The following is a 16,582-nucleotide window of genomic DNA, read 5'->3' as shown; positions in this document are numbered from 1 at the left end:
TTTAAATGAAGTCAGGGATGCAGGTACTATTATATAAACCCCCTGACAACAGGAAATGCATTTTGAGTGTGCATGAATTTAAGCAGGTAAACTTTGATTTCTGTGGCATGAGGTAGGGCTTAAGGTGCCTTATAAATTGTATCTTGTTAATCTTCGAAAAACTCCAGGGAGACAGGGAGTTGGTAAATTCCATTGTCTCTTCTTTGGACAGTGAGAAGACCGCAAGTGGGGAGAGATTAAGAGATTTGCCCAAGATTACACAGCAAGTTAATTAGAGAGTTTGAAAGACAATGGGTGTCCCAGGCCAGCTTTCTTTCCATTAGACCCTGCTGCTCCATCTCTACTCCTGGGTGTTTCAGGCCTTGACTGTGTTCCCGGCACTGGCTCATAATCAGTGACTTTGGGAGCCTTTTCTTTACAGGAGGCTTAGAGATCACGTCAGCGTGGGAACCAGTTAAGGGTTTTATTACCTCTGAAGCCACTTGGGCTCCAAACAAGCATACAGATATTTGGAAGGCTGGTGGAAATATACCAGTTTGTGTGACTTCACAGAGGGGTCTGTGGAAACCCCGTCCAAACAAGGAGAGCTGCTGACAGCGGAGAGGAGCCTGGAGATCAGTGGTCATTGTCTTTTCAGGGGGTCTCAGGACCATCGACTATCTTTGCATATCCTGGGGACCAAGGGAACATCTATTCATTACTCTGATTTCAGAATATCTCTTAGTGGGTACTACAACCCTTTGGATGAAGGTAAGTACTAGTTGCTCAGTCATGTCCACCTCTTTGCGACTGCATAGACTGTAGCCTGTCAGGCTCCAGTGGGATTTCCCACTGGAAATTTCCCAGGCAAGAATACTGAAGTGGGTTGCCATTTCCTCCTCCAGGGGATTTTCCTGAGCCAGGGATTGAACCTGGGTCTCCTGCATCGCAGGCAGGTTCTTTGCCATCTGAGCCACCAGGGCAGCCCGCCCTTGGATGAAGGTAAGATGCAAGTGAAGGTGTATTCCTTGCAAACCATCTTCTCATTTGAATTTCCATAAAGCACCCCTTATATCTCGCAGTCACATGGTCTTGAAACCACAGCGAGCCTTCCTGGGCATTTTCTCCTGCTTCATTCCCACCTGCTGTGACAAAAGCATATCAATGCCATGCCTACGATATTTTCTGTGATGTTTGCCCTGATCTTTTCTGGGCGCTACCAGGCTGTCCTGCCTCGTGTCTGGCTGCTTGACCCTGCTCGTCCCAGTGCACCCTGCTCAGGCCAGACAGACCGTGGGGAGCACACCGCCCCCTCGGAGCCCAGGCTCACCTGCCTCTGATGACTGACTCTGCAACCAAGTGTTCCAGCCAGCGGTCAAAACCTTGAACTTGCTCCCGCCTATTTTTCTGTCCCGATAGTCTCATTACGGGACACTCGGTCCCCACATACCATTGTCATCACCAGCAATCTTCTTTGCTTTGTTGGAACCCAGTTCTCTCCTTGAGATTTCCTGAGTCCTCCTTGGTGTGGCTTATTCTCTCACATTTCCTGATCATCCCACATCAGGTTCAATGGTCTTCCCCTCTGTTGTTGAATTTCTTGGGAAACCTGCTTTCCCCGCTGTGCAAAGACTGTGTTGAAAGTTCCCCAGTCCCTTCCAATGCCCCATCTTCCTGCCTACCCTCACTTTCGACATATAACTTAGCTTTCAACTTCTCAGAGAAAATTCAAGCCATTAACTACTGGCTACTACCGCTCACCACTGCATGCGGCATTTTTCCTTTCACTGCTCCTGCTGACGTCTTAAAGGAAGCGATTCTACTCCTCTTCAGAGTTATCTCCTCTACTTCTATGGTGGATCCTGTCCTTTTTTGTTTCCCAAGACTGTTACACATTCTCTCTTTCATATGTAATCAGCCTGCCCTGTCCAGGTGTCCTGGCATTATCTGAGCATCCTCATGTAACCCTACTCTCGTAATTACCCAGATTCACTCTCTTCCGCTTCCTGCCCCTCTCCTCCAAACCCCTGTCCTGCTGATGCTAGGCCCAGTAGACCCCGATGTTTCTTTGATACCCTAGCAATACTGAATATGCTTAAGCACCCTCACCCTCCGCCGTTCTTGAAACCCTCCCTTTTCCTGGTGTTCACCACGGGTTCCTGACTGCCCTCCTGCCTTTCTGGCCACTCCACCTCAGGCTCCCTTTCAGGGTCATCCTGCCCTTCAAAGCCATCGCCTGTAAAAATCCTCAGGGCTTGACCTAAGCCATTTCTCCTTCTAATGAATAGTTTCTTCTCTGGCAAATTCATTTATGCCCAGAGCTTCATCCATATCCCGTGTCCTTCTGCCTTTCTTCTCTGAGCTGCAGAGCTGTAGCCGCTCATGCCATCTTTTCGCCTGGGTTTATCCCAGGCATCTTGAACTCAATACATGCAAGCCCACATGCCTGGTTTACCATCAGGGAGCAGACTCTCATCTTCTGCCATTGTTAGAAATATTTACCCACAGACTGTAGAGTGAGGGAAACCTCAGTATCCCCACTGTTCTCGCAGTCAACGGAAGTTTTTATCTTCCAGTTTCCATTTTCTTGTCTAGACCCATGCTCTCCAGCCTTTCCTCTTCTGTGTCCCTAGTGTGACCCGCACACTCTGCATCATCCTACACTCTTGCTGTCTGACTTACAGGTAGCTTCAAACAATAGGAGCACTTGATGGGAGACAAGAAGTCAGGAGGTGAGTGAAGTAGGATAACATTTCCCCCTGATTCTGTTGTTGCTGGCTTGTTGCCACTCACGTCAGGCTGTCCTCTCATACAGCCGTCTTCTCTAGATTCTTCACCCTTGGTGACAATCATCACTTCCTTCTATTCCTTTCCCTGAGACACTAAATTGTATGTCTGTGCTCAGTTGCTCAGTCAGTGTTCAACTCTTTGCAACCTCATGGACTGTAGTTTGCCAGGCTTCTCTGTCCATGGGGTTCTCCAGGCAAGAATCCTGAAGCACGTTGCCATTTCCTACTCCAGGGGATCTTCCCAAGCCAGGGACCAAACCCAAATCTCTTGCATCTCCTGCACTGGCAGGTGGATTCTTTGTCTCTGCATCACCTGGGAAGCCAAGTCACTGGATTACTTATTAATCTGACTAACCTTTGCATTTATCTGTGAAATAGTCCCTGTACTAAACTCTCTTCAAATTGCTTTGCCTGAATGCATCATGGATTGCCCAGTGGGAAATTGAGAAATGTGGAACTCTAAGTACTTGTTGAACCAAATAAAGAGTTAGTTCCCTGTTACTGCACAGGTTTCACATTAAAGCCTAAAAAACATATGGCCAATTCTCAATGTCACTGGAAACCCCGTGACCCCTTAGAAGAGTAACCAGTACGTAGAAAAGTCTTAAAATTAAGTCTTGTGAAGGATGTTTATAAAAATTGGAAATATTTATTTTGCAGCCAAGAAGGCTAAGGAAGGGACTGCTGACTTTAACTATTTGAAGGGATGTCATGTAGGAGTGACATTCAGATGCATGACTTCAGAGCATAGACGTGGGATGAATGAGTGAAAGTGACAAGGAATTAAAACTGGCTCAATGTTGGTGCTGTTTCCAGTCATCTGGAGTCAGCTGAAAATGGACTTCCAGTTCAGTCCACCAGGGACTCCTTGCTTGTGAAGATAGAAGCAGAGGTTGAAGAGCTTCATGTTGAGCTGTTAACAGGTGCAGGAGATGAGGTTGAACTTTGGTTAAAGCCATAGATTAAATGAAAGTAGCTGCTCTTGTTAAAAATAAAAGGTTTTGAGGTCATGGAACTTAGGTATTTAAATACAGAGACCAGGGACTTGTCTGTTTTTTCATTTATATCTATCATTCATCCACATCTCCCTCTTTCTCTCTACCATGTACCCATCCATCCATATAGTCACCTGAATAAGAGACTTTAAGGAATGATGGACTTTATGGTAAACAGAAGTGCATTTCCTGCCTCAATGCCTTTAAGCATTAACAGATGCACTGTTTCAGCAAATCAGTTATCATATCATTTCCCCAGGCTAACTCTCTGTGACCCTAGTTCTAGTTCCAGACATGCCATTCACTCTCTTCCTCGACTTATCCTTATCTGTAAGTGCAGGAACAGCTAGAACTGGGGTTTAGACATAGAGTTCTCATGAATCTTTTTACCTCAGAATCCATTTTACTTTTGTGTGTTTTGTGTATATATGCATAGAGTGGTTCATTTTAATGTCTGACATTTTATATACACTAATTCCAGTACACATGGACTCTAATAATTTCCTCGAAATGAGGCTCTCTTGCTATTTTATGACTTAATAACCACACAAGAAAGAGAACAATCCTTAAAACATCTGATCAAGTCACATCTCTGTTTGGGACCCTGGCATGGTGTCACATCTCTTTCTGAATGAAACCCAAAGCCCTTCTTGTGGACAGGGACACCCCATAGGATGTGTCCCAGTTCCCACCTGACTTCATCACCACCACCCTGCAGGCCCATCAGTTCTGACCACTTCTCAAATGTGCCAAGTGCAGAGGACCCCATACCCTTTTCTCTATCAGTAACCCTCTTCCCTAAGAATCCTTTAGGGTCACAGTAGCATCATCGCATTTGATAGGCTCTCCCAGATACAATGGGGAGGATGTAAAGGCAGATGAAAGAGTCTTTAGCTTTTTCAGGAGCTTCTCCAGAGTTCCACTCAGTGGCTTCTTCTTGGATCTCAGCGTTGGCTGTAAGAGCAGTGTGCAAATATCATCTTATAGCTGGTGGGTTGCACCCCAAGTACCCTTGGGGCTTTTAAGAGTGGAGCAGAGAGGTTGTGAACCAGCATCCAGCATTTGCTCCACCACAGGTGTGTGAGGTAAATGCATCCCCATATGTTGCTTGTAAAGTATTTCTAATATATGCATAAATGTTCATTTTTCTCATTAGCAAGTCCCTATTTTCCAGGACATTCTCAAAGTGGCTCATGACACAAAATGAGCTTTTAAGCAGTGCTTTGCAGTTAAGTGTGCTGCTCACCAAGGTGTGTTGGATCAGATTTGCCATAAAAGTCCTCTGGACAGAAGGAGGCAGTACATTTATGAAGCTGTTTCCATCCATTAACTTTTTGTTTTAATTGGAGGAAAATCACTTTACAATATCGCGTTGGTTTCTGCCATAGGTGTACATATGTCCCCTCCCTCTTGAACCTCCCTCCCACCCCATGCCACTCCTCCTGGTTGTCACAGAGCACCAGGCTGATGTCACTGCATCATAGAGCAAATTCCCACGGGCTATTTTACACACGGTCATTTATATGTTTCACTGCTACTCTCTCAATTCATCCCCCCCCCCACCCCCCCGCTCCTTCCTCCACTGTGTCTGCAAGTCTGTTCCCTATGTCTGAGTCTCTCTTCCTGCCCTGCAAATAAGGTTACCTGTACCATTTTTCTAGCGTCCCTGTATACACATTAATATACTATATTTGTTTTTCTCCTTCTGCCCACTTCACTCAGTGTAACCTACATAAGAGTTAATGGACAGACTTTAGTTCATCCAGTTCTAGTGAAGTAGGTGAACTGTACATTAACCCTTCCATGAACTGTCATTGAGAGGACTGCACTAATACCAGAGCATGTGTTAGGGATGCGAACACAGAGCAGCTCAAAAGGAGCCTAGGGAACGAAGGAAGAGGGATGCTCTCCTGGGCGAGCTGGTGGTCTCCTGGACAGTCTTCCCTTCTAGTGGCCTTGCTGCTCCTGCCTCAGGCGTGGCTGTGTTGCAACGATAGCTTTTGGTTCATGGAGTTTCATCGCCCCGATCACGCCAGCTCCTGGCATCCAGCAGGGTTGCACTGAGAGGTCACAAACAGCCTGAGGTTTTCAGATCTAAGTCCACAGGAGAGGGAGAAACTTAGACTGTTTTATAAATTGTTGGGGAAATTAAATGTTAAATGCCCAGAACAGATACTACCTATTGGACCTTAATGAACAAGTTCTTCCCTGTTTTTCTTTTCCCCATCTTTCTGCCTTCCTAATACTTGCGTCTTTCATGCTGGATTCTGCATTTTTGAACCAGGAGCTGAATTCTGTCATTTTTAATCAGTGGATTTGGAGACATACACAGATGTGACATATTTCAGCCAATTTTATATATTATAGAAAAAGATCCAGTGTATTCACCAGCTTCATTTAAAAATATGAATGCTGTAGGGTCACTTTTCTTATTAATAATTATCTTCCTTTTGCAGTTTTTTTCTAAATGCTGCTCATTTACAAAGATAAGGAGCGTGAAGAAGCTTGAACCGTGTTTGAACATTCATTGGTTAATAGCAATGATAGTTCTGTTGCTAATAATTTTTTTTTGTAGATGGCTTTGGGCCTGTAAAATGCTGTCTTGTTCCTTTTCTTAATAATTTTTCATATATTCCTGAGAGATAGAAATGGTTGATTTTATATTTTCCTTCTACTGGTGAGAAATCAAAAAATCAGAGTGTTTGTGGAATGGCCCCAGGTCACATGACTACTTGTCACAGAGTATTAGAGAAGCACTTTTTATTGCCAACAAATATTTTTTCCTTATGAAAAAAGAAACGGCAGTGTTCTCAGCATGGAACTTGCTATGTTAGATGTGCTCAGTAATTAAATTTTTCCCCCTCAGTGGATAGTAGTTTTTATTTTTTTTATTCACGACTGACAGAGTCTGGCCTTTCTTTGTGTCATTCTTTATATTCAATCCAGAAAAAAAATCTCATAATCCTTGTTAATAATATGGTGTTCTCAATCCTGGCTGAATATTAGAAACACCTGAGGAGTTTAAGACACCATCTAGTCGGCTAAGCGTTCTGGGCATCAGTAAGTTTTAAAGGCTTTGTGGGTAGTTAGTTCTCTTGAACAGATAGAGGTGAGAATCACTGGATCATATGTGACATTTAAGTAAGTTTCTTCCACTCAAATGTTTCCTAATTCTGGAATGCCATGTAAGGTCTCTGCTTGAATTTCTAGGATTGCACGCGAAGGGTGTATGTGTGTATGTGTGTGTGTGTGTGTGCGCGCGCGCGTGCATGTGTGCATGTGTTTTCCCAGAAAAGAGGTTTCTTTTTTCCTAAGTTGAAGGTGGTACTGAGTTTGTCACAGTTAAGAACCTAGTCTTTATTTGTCGTTCTGAGTTCGCTCCTCTTCCTGCTGTGGATAAAGTGCTCTGATTCCTCAGTCAATTGCTTCATCTGGAGGATAACCATACTTATTTCTCAAGACTGCTCTGAGAATGAAAATACATGTGTTATGAGCTGAATTGTGTCCCCTATAAAATATCAAAATTGTAACCCCAAGAACCTCAAAATGTGCCTTCATGGGGAGACTGGGCCTTTAAAGGGGTCATCAGGTTAAAACAGGAATCATCAGGATGGGCCTTGAATCCAGTGATTTATAACAAGAGGGCACTGTGAAACAGAGACATGCCTGGAGGGGAAGACCACCACCTACAAGCCGAGGAGAGAGGCCTCAAATATCCTCCCCTGCAGCCTCAGGAAGCACGCGCCTGCCACACCTCGAAGTGGAACTCGAGCCTCTGATGTGGAAATGTGTTCTACATTTCTCCTGTTTAAGCTGCCCTGGCTGGGGCACTTGGTTATGGCAGCCCAGGTCCACTAATATAACATCCTTTAGCAGCTTGCCACCCGCCCCAGTGCATTCTATAAACTCAATAAAAGAAAAGCTAGACTGAAGGAAATATAAAGCAGAAAATATGACCAATGCTGCTAAAAACAAACAATAGATCAGTTAAGAAAGTCATGGGTTATGAGACTTCATAAAAAAGATACACAATAAATTCATTGAACATTTTACTCTATTTTGCATCATATTAGACTACATATATATCAGCCAATTCCTTGGTGTACTGTGAAAGCCAACTTCATTGAATATGGCTCTGATAATTGACCATTTTGTTTTCTTTTCTCCCTTTAGCCATAATCATACATATAGTTTGTAAAGTCCAGTGACTTTCCTTTAAAGTGGAATGAAACACTACAGTTGGGGGAGAAATCTCAGTTTTTCCTTTTTTAAATCTGAAATAGAATTGCTGGATTATCTGATTCAGTGGAATGGGTAAACCAGACATGGTCTATGCATACAAAGGAGCATAGTTCAGCCCTAAAAGAAAGGACGCTCTGACACTGCTACAGCATGGGTGGGCCACGAAGACATCGTGTTCAGTGAAACAGGCCAGTCACAAAGGACAAATACTGCATGATTCCTTCCTTATGAGGTGTTCAAAGTAGCCAAGTTAATAGAGACAGAAAGTAGAAGGTGGTTGCCAGGGGCCTAGAGGAGGCAGGAACTGGGGAGTTAGTGCTTGATTAGGGTGCAGAGTTTCAGATTTGAAAGATGAAAAATATTCTGTGGATGGATGATAGTGACGGTTGTACAGCAACGTGAATGTAAGTAATGCTACGGAACTTTATGCTTAAAAATGGTGAAAATGGTATATTTTTGTGTATTTTGCTATGACTTAAAAATTATGATGCTGTCCGTTCTGAGATCTGCCTCTCTGATTTCAACTCTTTATCTCTGCCGTCTCTTTCCGTTGTCTCCACTGCCCTTGGTTCTTTTCAGACTCTGCTCCCACTGGGGTCTTCACAGAGGAGGGTCGTGTCCCATGGGTCGGGTCCATGAAGCCCAGCCCCAGTCCCTCTGCCATCCTCATCTGGCTGTGGATTTTCCCATGGTCGCCCGACAGCAGCGTGTGTCGGCATGCTGCCCCTCGCCTCCCCCTGCTCCCTCCTGCAGCTTCTGACGGCTTAGCTCATGGGGTCATGGTGATCTGCCCCATCGGCCGCTATTTCGGGTTGCCTAGGCATCTTGTCACTGACTTCAGAGTACATGCTGCTGTGGAATTTAGGTTTTATTATCTTGGCACTTGTCTGCTTTTACGTGGTACTCTGGGGGAGATTCAGAGCTAGTCTACCACCACCATCTTAGAATCCTTAATTAAGCCTTTGATTTTTATCCTTTCCCTTTTTGGTTTCTTCTCTTTCCTTCCATTCCTTTTTTTTTTTCCCTTAGAACATCAGAGAATTGAATTGTAATATAATCAACTGATATAATGGATTTTTTTCAAGTGAAAGTGAAGTCGTTCAGTCGTATCCGACGATTGTCCAGGCAAGAATACTGGAGTGGGTTGCCATTTCCTCCTCTAGGAGATCTTCCCGACCCAGGGATTGAAGCCAGGTCTCCTGCATTGTAGGCTGATGCTTTACCATCTGAAGCCACCAGGGAAGTCTTAAGGGTCTGTCCTAGACATGTCCAACTCTAACACTTCCTATATTTTAGAATAAAAACATTTGGTCCTTAAGACAATGGTTTTCAAGGATTCCATATAAACGATTTTTTAAAAATTAGATTTGCTCAAGAAAGTTGATCAATGCATATCTTTCCTTCATTAGCATGAATTAAAACAACATTTTAAGATCCATCTTTATTTAATTAAGAAGAATTCTGTAAATGTCCTGATTGAGATTATACTGTGTATCTATTTGATGACAGTGAGTAGCTAAGAGTCAAACTTGACTGAGCAACTGAACTGAACTGATTCTGCACAGTTAATATGTGATTAAATTTCAACTTTACTTTTCTGTCATTCACAGTTTCCCCTCCCTCACTGGACTCCTCTCCGTTCCTTCCTGGTGTAAACCTTCCCGACACCTCCCTTCCCACCCTTACATCTGCTGGCCCAGTAACTTGCTTACATAGGTGTTCAGTACATTTTCTTAGAAAGAAAAATCACTATTCTATTTTACAGTGCTTTTTCTAAGAAATGGCTGAGGACACTGGCCTCATAAAATGTCAGTTCTCTTAAAGAAGAAATTCTAACAATGAAAACCACATTTAACAATTACTGGAAGCTTTTCATCTTTTCATTGATTCTAGCTGGTTCAACTTTATTCACTGTGAAATTATAATGTAAATTAAAATGTCTGTTCCCCTTTGTTTTAGCTGTGTTAATGCGATTCAAAATTGTCTTGCATATATTCAGAAATAATAGCACTTTTGCACATCATTTATGGAAGCATTTAATGTAAACGAATCTAGCTATTATTATCAGTAGCTATAGGCTGTTGACTCCTGCAGGCTTTTTAAAAAAGGATGGGCAAATCCCTCTTATTAGCGCAGAAGGACTTGTGGTGAAGTGACAGACATTAAGATTCATGGGATTCCTGCCCTTTTTTCACTGAACCTGCTCAGCATCACATCCATAAATTAAATTATTTAGACACATGTTAAAGAACAGGCCTCAGGAACAAAGGGGACAGCAAATGGTGACATTAGCCTAATTGCTCCACAATCTGGAGACAGCTCAGCATTGCTATGAATACGGACAAGAATATTTGGACCGATCTTTAGAAGAACTTGCTTTTAATTTTTTCCACTCTGAAACTCTTTTCCTCCCTCCCTCCCTTCCTCCCCAACTCTGTCTCTCTCTCCCTCCCTCTTATACACACACACACAAACATACACACATGCTCACATATACAGAGGCAAACCCTTTCTTCCCACTCTGTTTCACCGTAAATATTACTTTTGAGTGTCTTGTTCTAAAAACAACTGATTTTTGAGGGGAAATAACTGAGAGGAAAAGAGAAGGAAAGGTATAATACTGTAAAAGTTTACTAGACAAATTTTGTAAAATCAAATATTGTCTGTTTCTTTTTGATACATTTAAGTTGCCTTTAGCTTCATGGCCTAAAGTCCCATAATCAGAATCTGTAGGTTTTCTACCAACAAATCAACATTGAATTATCTTGATTATGCCTTTGGAGGGAGGTTGCCTCAGAAAGTCTGCAGTGTTTTATTTCTGTTTTTTTTTCTTCTCCTTTGTTCATAACAGGATGTGTGCCCCAAACTCAGGAATTACTCTGGATAGTGACTGATGAAGACACTGTATCCAGATGTTAGTTTCTTGATCTGTAATGAATGTCATGGTGGCAATTATCTGGAGTTGCTTCTCATCTATAAACACAGTTCAGGAAATCCAGGGAAAATATCTTATTCTCTATATGATTCACTGTAGAATTAAATGTTTTAAATAATTTTTTTCTAGACTGTGTGTCTAACAGTAGGTTTATTTTCTGCCTAGAACATACCTGCTACTGATCCTCAGTAGTTTCCTTGATCTTTTATGTGGTCACAGGGAAATGGGGTCTCAATGCTCTCCTATCTGCACATGGACCCATTCCTACAAACAATGGTCTTCAAGGGGGAGAATACCCCATGGAAGACCACTCTCATCCACGCGTGGAAGAAGCTAGTGCCTGTGGCAACAGAAGAAGTCTTGTCAAAATCACATCTCCTGTAAGCCTTCCAAAGTGGCCAGACTTTCCAGTATCAATCCTTCTTTTCGATTCAGGCATAATAGTAGTCCACAAAGGGGACATGGAAATTCTGCGAATGTAGATTGATCTGTAGCTTGCTTCCCAGATTCAGGAGACATTTAGCTGCGCTCAGACAGAGGAGCAGCTGCTGACTTGAGGAAGGACTTGAGGAAAGAGTGATGGTCAGCAGGTGAGATATGTTTTGTCTGGCCAGCCAAAGAGCTTACAGGAGAGGTTTCTAATCAAGTGTTCTTGTTGGTGAGCTTGGATTTTTTTTTTTTTTTCTTTTTAATCCCTGGAAACAAGTCAATGATCTAGGGCATTTGGAACTTTATGGAAACCCTCTTTTCTTGCTTTACAGAGATTAAAATGTCTTTTTATCTCCAGTTGAAATTAGCAACTATTAATATATGACAAAACCTTGCTAAAAGTTAGTTTAATGTTTGTACACAACAATTGACCATATTATTTTTGCATGAAAATGAACAATGTCTTTACAATGGCTTGATTTACACACACCTGAAATTACAATGTCCTAATTAAATACAGACTTTACAAATCCATACCAGATACCTCAGCTGCTTTTCATAAATTAACTTTATTCAAATAATAACAGAGTGGCCTCTCTTTTTAATGGGAAAAACATGTGTGTTTTCAGGGAGCTCAGTACAGCGCTCTAGCGTGAATGTGTTTCATATTTCCTATCTCTGTGATGGAATCCGCAAAGGATACTGACCTGATGCTGCACCATCTTTCAATTCAATCACTGTGAGCACTTCTATTTCTAAACAGTAGAGTCTACAGAAAAGAACCGTAGAAACAGGAGAACTATCTTTTGTTTGTTTATGTTCCATTAGATAGCACTGTGCTATTTGTTTTGGCTCATTCTGCAGCCAAATGCTGAATCATCAGCTAAATATCATCTTGATGTTTTTCTTAGTTTCTTTTCTAAAGTTATAAACAGGTATTTCTGGGATGCTGTGATCTCAGTGTCTCCTCCTCTGGCTACTTGCCTGGTTGGCTACGTACCTGCCAGTTCATGAAAGGCAGTGCATTGCTGGCTGCTCCATAAGACAGGGACTCCACCACACTGGCCAGAACTGTTCCACTTTCCACTTCTGTGTTCATCCCACTTGTTAATCCAGTGACCTGATTCAGTGAGTGCTTGTTGATACTAAGAGGCTGGTGCTTTGTCACACGTGCCTTGTTGAAACTAGGAAGAGGAGAGTTGAGGGACACCTGAATTTCAGTCAGCGGCAGGCTTCCGCTGTGTAGATATGACATCTGAAAACTTGGGTAGGGAGTCCATTCTTGTTACTTCCCTGCTGGTCCAGGGGCGAAGACTCCAAGACTCCACGTTCCCAGTGCAGAGGGCCTGGATTTGATCCCTAGTCAGGGAACTAGATCCCACATCTGCGACTAAGACCCAGGACAACCAAATAAATATTTAGAAAAAAAAAAAAAAGTCCATTCTGAGCTCTGGGGACCCCCAGGCCCTGCCCTGAATTCCTGGTTTGTTACTAAGTAGCTGCATGCCGTGTGATCAAAAGTGGTTATGCCTCAGGGGTAAAGCATACACCTGCAATGTAAGAGACCATCTTCAATGCAGGAGATGCGGGCTTGATCCCTGGGTCAGGAAGATCGCCTGGAGAAGGAAATGGCAACCCATTCCAGGTATTCCTGCCTGGAGAATTCCATGGACAAAGGAGCCCAGTGGGCTGCAGTCCATGGGGTTGCAAAGAGTTGCATATCCGAGTGACTGAGCATGTATATGAAGTAGACAATCAACAAGGACCACAGGGAAATATACTCAGTAATCTGTAATAACCTATATACGAAGGGAATCTGAAAAAGAATAGGTTTATGAATATGTATAATTAAATCACTTGGCTGTATGCCTGAAATTAACATTATAAATCAACTCAACCCTAATATAAAAATAAAAAAAGAAACATATGCAGTGTTGTAGGTGCAAATCCAGGTCGTGTATTTTGGGGCATCAGAGGAGGCACTGCTTGAGGTCCTGTGTCTTGTGCTATCTCTGGACACCTACATCCTGGTCTTTGCCTTTGCTTCCAGGGCCTTTCACTCTTTGTTCAGCCCCTTCCACTTCCTCCAGCTTCCCTCTCTCCTGGAGCTCCTCTCTCTTCCCATGAGGCAACCGCTGGTCGTCCTTGGACACAAACTGTGCTTTTCTTCCGTGAATTCTTATTTTCCTGAGTGCCTGGGGAAAGTTAGTGATGGTTTTATCTTTAAAAAAAAAAAAGACACAAAAAACTTAAAGCCCTATTTCTCTTTAAATGTTTGAGCACCTCAAAGAGAAAGCTTTCTATTGTTGTTATTCAGTTGCTCCGTCTTGTCAGACTCTTTGCAACCCCATAGATTGCGGCACACCAGGCTTCCCTGTCCTGCAGCACCTCCAGGACTGTGCTCAAACTCATGTCCGTCGAGTTGGTAATGCCATCCAACCATCTCATCCTCTGTTGTCCCCTTCTCCTCCTGCCTTCAGTCTTTCCCAGCATCAGGGTCTTTTCTGGTGAGTTAGCTCTTAGCATGAAGTGGCTTAAGTATTGGAATTTCAGCTTCAGGATCAGCCCTCCAATGAATATTCAGGATTGATTTCCTTTAGAATTGACTGGTTTGATCTCCTTATCATCCAAGGGACTCTCAAGAGTCTTCTCCAGCACCACAATTTGAAAGCATCAATTCTTTGGTGCTCAGCCTTTTTATTGTCCAGCTCTCACATCCATACATGACTACTGGAAAAACCATAGCTTTGACTCTATGAATCTTTGTCAGCAAAGTAATGTTCTATTTTTAAATACACTATCTAGGTTTGTCATTTCTTTCTATTTAAAAAAAATTATTTATTTACTAATTACTTTACAACATTGTGGTGATTTTGCCTGACATTGACATGAATCAGCCATAGGTGTACATGTGTCCCCCATCCTGAACCCACCCCTCCCACCTTCCTCCCTATCCCATCCTCTGGTTGTCTGGCTTTGAGTGCCCTGTTTCATGCATCAAACTTGGACTGGTGATCTATTTCATATACGATAGTATACATGTTTCAATGCTATTCTCTCAAATCATCCCACTCTACCCTTCTCCCACAGAGTCCAAAAGACTGTTCTTCACATCTGTGTCTCTTTTGCTGTCTTGCATATAGGGTCATTGTTACCATCTTTCTAAATTCCATATATATGTGTTTTTCTTTCTGAGACTTACTTCACTCTGTATAATAAGCTCCAGTTTCATCCGCCTCATTAGAACAGATTCAAATGCATTCTTTTAATAGCTGAGTAATAGTCCATTGTGTATATGTACCACAGCTTTCTTATCCATTCATCTGCCAATGGACATCTAGGTTGCTTCCTTATTCTGGCTATTGTAAACAATGCTGCGATGAACATTGGGGTACATGTGTCTCTTTCAATTCTGGTGTCCTTGGTGTGTATGCCCAGCAGTGGGATTGCTGGGTCATATGGCAGTTCTATTTCCAGTTTTTTAAGGAATCTCCACACTGTTCTGCATAGTGGCTGTACTAGTTTGCATTCCCACCAACAGTGTAAGAGGACTCCCTTTTCTCCGCACCCTCTCCAGCACTTATTTTTTGTTTTTATTTTTTTGGTATTGAGCTGCATGAGCTGTTTATATATTTTTGAGATTAATTCTTTGTTAGTTGCTTCATTTGCCATTGTTTTCTCTCATTCTGTAGGCTGTCTTTTCACCTTGCTTATAGTTTCCTTCATTGTTCAAAAAACTTTTAAGTTCAATTAGGTCCTATTTGTTTATTTTTGCTTTTATTTCCATTACTCTGGAAGGTAGGTCATAGAGGATCTTGCTGTGATTTATGTCAAAGAGTGTTCTACCTATGTTTTCTTCTAGGAGTTGTATAGTTTCTGGTCTTACATTTGATCTTTAATCCATTTTGAGTTTATTTTTGTGTATGGTGTTAGAAAGTGTTGTAATTTCATTCTTTTACTGGTGGTTGACCAGTTATCCCAGCACCACTTGTTATAGAGATTATCTTTTCTCCATTGTATATTTTTGCCTCCTTTTTCAAAAATAAGGTGTCCATAGGTGTGTGCATTTATCTCTGGGCTCTCTAATTTGTTCCATTGATCTATAATTCTGTCTTTGTGCCAGTACCATGCTGTCTTGATGACTGTAGATTTGTAGTATAGTCTGAAATCAGGCAGGTTGATTCCTCCAGTGAAGATTGCTTTGGCCATTTGAGTTTTTTTTGTGTTTCCATACAAATTGTGAAGTTGTTTGTTCTAGTTCTGTGAAAAATACCACTGGTAGTTTGATGGCGATTGCAGTGAATCAATAGATTGCTTTGGGTAGTATACTCACTTTCACTATATTGATTCTTCTGATCCATGAACATGGTATATATTTCTCCATCTATTTGTGTCATCTTTGATTTCTTTCATCACTGTTTTATAGTTTTCTTTATATAGGCCATTTGTTTCTTTAGGTAAATTTATTCCTAAGTATTTTATTCTTTTCATTGCAATGGTGAATGGGATTGTTTCCTTAATTTCTCTTTCTGTTTTCTCATTGTTAGTGTATAGGAATGCAAGGGATTTCTGAGTATTAGTTTTATATCCTGCAACTTTACTATATTAATTGATTAGCTTTAATAATTTTCTGGTGGTGTCTTTAGGATTTTCTATGTAGAGGATCATGTCATCTGCAAACAGTTTATACTTCTTCTTTTCCAATATGGATTCCTTTAATTTTTTCTTCTTCTCTGATTGCTGTGGCTAAAACTTACAAAACTGTTGAATAGTCATGGTGAGAGTGGGCACCCTTGTCTTGTTCCTGACTTTAGGGAAAAGGCTTTCAACTTTTCTCCATTGAGGATAATGCTTTCTGTGGGTTTATTATATATAGCTTTTACTATGTTAAGGTATGTTCCTTCTATGTCTGCTTTCTGGAGAGTTTTTATCATAAAACATTGTAAAATTTTGTCAAAGGCTTTCTCCCCATCTACTGAGATCATCATATGGTTTTTATCTTTCAATTTGTTAATATGGTGTATCACATTGACTGATTTGCAAATATTGAATCCTTGCATTGCTGGGATAAAGCCCATTTGGTCATGATGTATGATTTTTTTAAATATGTTGCTGGATTCTGTTTGCTAGAGTTTTATTGAAGACTTTTGCATCTATGTTCATCAGTGGCATTGGCTTGTAGTTTTCTTTTTTGTGTGTGGCATCTTTGTCTG

The sequence above is a fragment of the Budorcas taxicolor genome, chromosome 11 (assembly GCF_023091745.1).
Source record: "Budorcas taxicolor isolate Tak-1 chromosome 11, Takin1.1, whole genome shotgun sequence".
NCBI lineage: Eukaryota > Metazoa > Chordata > Mammalia > Artiodactyla > Bovidae > Budorcas > Budorcas taxicolor.
This window is presented reverse-complemented; position numbering follows the sequence as displayed.